The sequence below is a fragment of the Alosa pseudoharengus genome, unplaced genomic scaffold (genome assembly GCF_046254945.1).
Source record: "Alosa pseudoharengus isolate Yale_2024_CS ecotype anadromous, Long Island Sound unplaced genomic scaffold, YU_APseudo_1.1 YU_APseudo_1.1_scf_24, whole genome shotgun sequence".
Taxonomy (NCBI): domain Eukaryota; kingdom Metazoa; phylum Chordata; class Actinopteri; order Clupeiformes; family Clupeidae; genus Alosa; species Alosa pseudoharengus.
In genome coordinates, this window is record NW_027468689.1 from 15,355,899 (window position 1) to 15,363,398 (window position 7,500).

At 41.7% G+C, this 7,500-nt stretch overlaps 1 protein-coding gene across 2 annotated transcripts in view; it reads left to right on the forward strand.

Moving 5' to 3' along the window:
- The window catches only part of il1rapl1b (interleukin 1 receptor accessory protein-like 1b), a 285,665-nt gene that overhangs the window by 25,932 nt on the left and 252,233 nt on the right, over positions 1 to 7,500 (forward strand). The window lies entirely within an intron of this gene.

A 7,500-nucleotide genomic window follows, 5' to 3' on the forward strand; every position in this document is an offset into this window, starting at 1 on the left:
CCATTCAATTATAAATGATAAGCATCTGCAGCAGCATGCATCCGTTAAAGAAGCCATGTGGCCTATAGAACACACAGCTGTTCAGTTATCAGGTTGGCTTTTTATTTGAGCTCTTCACTGCAAATGACTTATCAGTATGATCCTCCTTGGATGCTAAGCTACACAAAAAAGGGCAGATTGGGAAATAACCTCAAATGTTGTTCAGTTTATTGCTGACCCATTTCCTCGGAGTGAGCCGTTATTTGAGCAGGCACCGTGTTAGTCTGAAGCATTCCGAAACTGTAGCACTTCATCATCGCTCACCTTGTCCACTGTGCCTCCCCTAGCCGGCCTGGTGCCGGTGTTTGTGTTTTCAACCAGGCGCGCTAAACCAAGGATCCCGCGGTCATGTTTGCTTAATGACCCCGAACGCTGATTGTCCATGACACAACTGAAGCTCTTTAAATAGAGTGGTTAGGGGAGGACCGCTTTTTTTTTTTCTTTCTTCCCACGCCCGAGCCTTCAACAGAATAGCTAAGATCAAAGCACCTGCAGAAAGGAGAAGACAAAAGAAAACAGAGGAGCAGCTCCCGTTGGGCTAATATGATACGTTACAGAGTGAAACGCTTTGCTCCCAGGCTAACAGCTTAGCCACATCAACTGCTACACAAATAGGCTCTATTTATTTGGGTGTGCAATGCTGCACATCGTCCTCCTCTACATCAGCCCCCTGACTTTAACAGTAGGCCTGTCACCTCACTGCCTTGTTCACAGCAGAGTGATTTACATCAGACACAAGAAGGAGCTATTGTGCAGGACTTGTGCATAGTGCATAGAATCACCTCTGCAGTAGTCCAATGAGTTTTCTGTCGAGGGGAAGGGACCAAAAAATGCTTACTGTCCACTGTCACAGAAGGGCCTGCAGATTCCACAGCAGTGTGTGCGTGTGTGTGTGTGTGTGTGTGTGTGTGTGTGTTTGTTTGTTTGTGTGTGTGTGTGAGTGTGTGTGTGAGGTGGGGTGGTGTGAGGTGGGAGGGGGGTCATGCTGCCCAGAGTGGACAAAGGAGCCAGGCTGCCAACATCTGGATGACTGCGAGTCATTAGCCCACGAACCCTTGTAATGGAACACTATGAAAGGGATTACTCAATCAAAGCGCCCACCAAATGAAAGGGAATCACAACAAAATGTCTCTCGCTGACACACGCTGTGGGAATTTTCTGAACGGCTAAGCAGGGAGATTATTTACTGAGAGAGAGAGAGAGAGAGAGAGAGAGAGATGTATAATGTATAATGTATAATGTGTAATATGTTACTGAATGCAAATGTGTAATATGTTACAGAATGCAGAGCATGTCACGTCACATGTCGCATATATCTCTCCCTTCCTCTTAAACATCTCTTTAGACTACTCTGAAACCAAACACATTTATACATGGTTAAATATTTTTCTATAAGCTCCTGGAACATCCAGGGGCTTTATTCATCAGCATTTGGAGCAAAGAGTCTTAATCCTGACTTTTTGCTTAACATCAAAACCCATGACATTGTTGTTCTTTTAGAAACTTGGTGTAAGGCAGATATAAACACACACTGTCCCTCAGACTACAAAGAAATTATTCTACCATCTTTGAAAAACAAAAACATCAAACACGGCAGAGATTCAGGGGGTGTTATAATTTGGTTTAGGGAATACCTGTCACCTTATTTATCCATTATAAAAAGAGATCTCACTCGTATATGGTTAAAGTAAAAAAAATGGGGTTATAAGTCAAGAAGGTGACCTGTACATTTGTACAATCTACACCCCACCCGCAGAGTCACCATACTGTGAAGATGAGTTTTTTAGCAACCTGACAACAGAATGCAGCAATTTCCAGGCTCAGGGGAATGTGCTGCTCTGTGGTGATTTCAATGCCAGAACCGGCCTTGAAAATGAAATAGTTCAAATCAGTGCAAAAGAAAACAAATTTATTTCATCACCGAACTTAGAAATCACAGCAAACCCAAGACACAACCCCGACTCTGTCACCAACAAATATGGTAAGGAGTTAGTGCATCTCTGTCGAGGCCTAGGCCTGTACTTTCTTAATGGTAGGATGAAAGGGGACTCATTAGGCCGGTTCACATACTGCTCAGCTCTTGGGTCTAGTGTGGTTGACTATGCAATTACTGACATGGACCCCTCCACCATCAACACATTCACTGTAAGACCACAGCTTCCTCTTTCAGATCACTGTCAAATAAATGTATACCTAAAAAGAACTATGCAAATCAAGATAACAGATACTAAAAAACTCAAACCAACCTATAAATGGACATCTGACAGTGCATCTGAATTCACCAATGCAGCCAACTCTTCTGAAATTACTAATAAAATTAATAGTTTTTTACTAACACAATTTCATCCATATCCACCAGCTGTTAAAACAGCCGTAAATCAAGTAAATTAACTTTACCACATAATTGCACATAAAGCAAACCTCTCAAGAGGTAATTCCAAACCCAAAAATAAAGTCCACAAAGAGCAATGGTTTGATAAGGAGTGTGATATGATGAGGAAAAATCTCAGACAACTATCAAATCAAAAACACAGGCAACCAAACAATCCAGAGATGAGAGAAAATTACTGTAAAAAACTCAAAGAATATAAGCAAATGATTCAAAAGAAAAAACAAAATCTATATAATGCAACACTAGATGAAATTGAAAGCTCCATCAACCAAAATCAGTTTTGGGAAAAGTGGAACACCCTGAATCCCAAACAAAACCCAGAGCTACCCCTAAAAGATGGAGAAACATGGAGGAATTATTTCATGCAACTCTATGAGAAAATCCCTCCCGATAACCTCACTACTGGCCAACAAATTATAATGGAAAAATTACACCTGCTTGAAGAAGTCATTAAAGACAATGAAACCCCCCTTGATTACGAAATCACATCTGAAGAATTAGCAGAAGCAATCCTGAAACTCAAACCTAAAAAAGCATGTGGACCTGACAATATAAAAACAGAGATGCTGAAACATAGCACCCCTGAGCTGCACAGGGTAATCTTAAAACTATTTAACCTTGTTCTCCAAGCTGGCTGCTTTCCTGAGATCTGGAAATTCGACCCCAATAACTACCGAGGCATCTGTGTGAACAGTAACCTGGGGAAGGTTTTCTGCTGTATTCTAAACGCCCGTATACAGGCCTTCCTTATCAAGCACAATGTCTTGAGTAAAGGTCAGATTAGATTCTTGCCAAAACATAGAACCACTGACCACATTTACACCCTACACACCCTAATCAACACCCATGTTTTAAAAGGAAAACAAAAGAAAATTTGGCACAATGGATTATTTTACAAAATTTTACAAAGCGGTGTAGGGGGCAAAACCTATGATTTAATCAAATCTATTTATATGGACAATAAAAATGCTGTAAAAATTGACAACAGCAGAACAGAATTCTTCACTCAGGGGCGTGGGGTGAGACAGGGCTGTAGCTTGAGTCCAACTCTGTTCAATATCTACATCAATGAGTTAGTGGTGGTATTGGAACAATCTACAGCACCTGGACTCACCCTAAACAATACAGAAGTTAAATTTCTGCTTTTTGCAGATGACCTGGTGCTGCTGTCACCCTCAGAACAAGGACTACAGCAGCACCTAGATCTGCTAGAGCAATTCTGTCAGAACTGGGCCCTGACAGTCAATTTGGACAAAACAAAGATTGTAATATTCCAAAAGAAAGCAAGATCTCAGGCAGGCAGACACCTTTTCACTCTAGGAAACACCGCTCTAGAGCATTCTTTATGTTATGATTATCTAGGCCTGAAACTCAGTGCCTCAGGAAGCTTTGACCTTGCAGTAAATGCGCTAAAAGATAAAGCTCGTAGAGCTCTCTATGCCATCAAAAGAAATTTCCATAAAATACAAATCCCAATTAAAATCTGGTGCAAAATATTTGACAGTGTAATAATGCCAATTGCATTATATGGATGCGAGGTATGGGGTCCACTCAGCAAGCTAGACTACACTAGATGAGACAAATATCCCACTGAATCCCTACATGCAGAATTTATTAGAAACATTCTTAGAGTCCAAAGGAAAACACCAACAAATGCATGCAGGGCAGAATTAGGCAGATTCCCATTGGCATTAAATATACAAAAAAGAAATTCTGGATCCACCTAAATTCTAGTGACGAGAACACCATACAGTTTCAAGCATACAAAACCCAAGAGGTCAGCCCTAAAACCAGTCCCCTTTGCCAGTTGGTTCTGAAGTTAACTAATACTCTAACCCATCGATCTCAGACCAGCACTGCTTTTCAAAATCAGATCAAAGTAAAACAAATTATGAATCAAAGTAAGAATAAGTATCTGGAACATTGGGATGATCAAACAAAATCACAATCCAAATTAGAATGTTACTTGTCACCAGGGTCGGACTGGGAACAAAATTCGGCCCTGGCAATTTTCTCCTGGACCGGCCCACCACTGAACCGACAACCCCCCCCCCATAAATAACAAACACACAGTATCATTCTGTAGCAACACTTCATAAACTGAACCCATTTAGATTTGGACCTATAGGTTATCATAATCAATAACACGGGGTCCGGGGGGGGGGGGGGGGTGTGGGGGTCTCTCCGGGATTTTTTTTTTTTACAATTCTGGTTGCTATGCTAATCACACAATTTTAAAGTGATTTGAGATGGACAGGATTCAGGGATAGGCTACTAAAGACAGGCTCATCTTCTGTCTGTCTCACGTCATGTTACCCCATGCATTAAACCACATGTCACTGCTTGACTAAATGAAAAATATAGGCTACTGAACATGCATGGAGATCATCATAGTTGACAGAAATTACGATTTGTGCCAACATGTTGTAGAAACACAACCACAGCCTTTAGGCCTATTTGGTACAAATCTTCTGCTTTACTTTGGTTATAGTCAGCGATTCACATTAACTGTAGGCTATCACCACAAGTGTATAGCCTACTAAACGTTTTTGCCCAAGTTTGTGTGCCATCATCACATTTTGCAAAATTAGGCTACCTTTGTTACTAACCTACCAGTTGATACTTTTTACGTGCATCGACTCGCGATTGATTGTGCATCTAATGTAAAACTTGGTGGAGAGACTTTCACTTTCCACGTTTCACTTTCACTGTCGTTGTGAGCTAAAAGGCTACTATATGGGAAATACTTTGAAGTTCCTTTTGAGTCCAAACATGAATAGGTTTTCTTTAACCTGTGCTACACTTTTCCACCAAGTTGTGCGAAAATTGTAGGCTACCCGGAGTTTTTTTTATGTTGACAGACAAACCGCACTACAGTAGCCTACATGGTGCAGTAAATGGAAGCTCTTGGTAGCGCGTGCAACTAACGTCTATAAAAACAATATATTTATGGAATAAAACTAGACACGATTGCTGTTTACGGTCATACTGCGATTATGTTAAAGGAACCATATGTAAGATTGTGGCCAAAAATGGTACTGCAATCACTTTCAAATTACTGTAGAGCGGTGTATCCCCTCCCCCTCCCCCCTGACTCGAGGTTGCCAACCCGGATGGCGAAACACTACTGACTTTGTGATTAGTAGATAGGTGGAGGGTGGCGCATCAGGCCAAAACACAACATGACATGACAAAACACAACATCAACATCAGTTGAGGGCTGCAACTTCACTTTTTAAATGACAATATCCTGGCCGGACTACTGTTGTCAGTGATATAAACATTTGAAATGAACATGATTTCTTAATGTCTAGTGATATATCAGGGCCATTTTATGATTAATTGAAATACATTTCTTACATACGGTTCCTTTAACACCAGCCAGCGGAGGGCACTTATATAGCCTAGGCTACCAGCATGGACTAGTACTAGGCTATATTTCCCCACAAACCAAGCGGCTGCTTGGACAAATCCATTTGAGGGGCGGGGCAGGGGGGCGCGATCGTAACACACTCTGAACCTGTCATGAAGAGGCCAAAATGATTGACCTGTCACCCCCGAATCCAAATGGATGCAACTGCATTTATAGGCTAGGCCTTGGTCTACATGACGGGCCGCAAATAGGCTAAATAACTTTTTAAAAAAAAAAATCCCGGAGGTCACCAGCCCACATGTGGACTGGCCCACCGGGCATTTGGCCGGTTGTACAGATTACCAGTCCGAGCCTGCTTGTCACTAAAACGAGATTATGAATTGGCAGAGTACCTCTCCACCGTCAGAGATACAAAGCAGAGACAGATTCTTACCAAGTACAGGCTAAGTGACCACAGCCTTGCCATAGAGAAAGGCCGGTACAAAAAATCATGGCTTCCCAAAGAGCAGCGGCTCTGTGGTCACTGTATGACTGGTGAGGTTGAAACAGAGATGCACTTTCTCCTATACTGTCCAAAGTTTGAACAGATTAGAAAAAGATATTTTTTACAATTCTCAAATAAAATTCCAAATTTTAGCTTCCTTAAAGACTGTGATAAATTGGCCCACCTGCTAGGAGAAGGATTGACTGCTCCGCTGGCTGCAAAATATGTTACAGCTTGTCACGACATGAGGGACAGTGAGTCGGACACTTTGCCACAATGCCCGACCTAATGTCTGTAATTAATCCAATGTATTATAATGTGTATGCTGCCTGTGTGTGTGTGTGTGTGTGTGTGTGTGTGTGTGTGTGTGTGTGTGTGTGTGTGTGTGTGTGTGTGTGTGTGTGTGTGTGTGTGTGTGTGTGATCACATGCATATGTGTGTGTGTGTGTGTGTGTGTGTGTGTGTGTGTGTGTGTTTGTGTGTGTGTGTGGAAAAAGAGAGAGAAAGTGAGGGTATACACACAATTTTCCATGTTACTGTTTCCTGTAATGCTGTTAATGTTCTAATTGTTATGGTGTTGTAATTGTGCTTTGGCTTACTTACAGTCATGCTAATAAAGCAACCTTGAATTGAATTGAATTGAAATGAGAGAGAGAGTGGTAGGTGGAGGAGGGGTGGGGAAAGGGGGGGGGGGGTGTCATGGATCGAAAACAACACAAAACAAAGAAATTAGCAGAATTGAAGGGTGTAATTAATTGTCTAAAACAAACATTTGAAATCCCCCAAATAAGCCAGCAAGCAAGGTGAGGTTGATTTCGCCCGCAACCGCGTTAGCCTCTCACAGCAAGGAGCGAATGACATGAGCTGCTAAATAATTGAATCCGCTACGCTCATCCTAAAATCTCTCCGAAACTGTGGAATAAAGACTCCGTGGATACACTGGAGAGATGAGATCTCATACATGTTTTATTTATTTATTTTCAAATTTCGTTTGGGAAGAGCCTCCATATTGCCTCAGATGCTCACTGCTAATGGGCTTGGATTTCATATTTTCTGAATAAACTGCAATTTAGAGTCTATAGTGAAGGAAAAGAGGATAGTGCAGGGGAAAAAGCTTCATAAAAGAAATCCGTTTGGAGTGTTTTGTGTAATGTCCCTGGTGATGTATCTGCGGAAGTCACAGCGTACGTTGTTTGTGCCACATCAGCACTC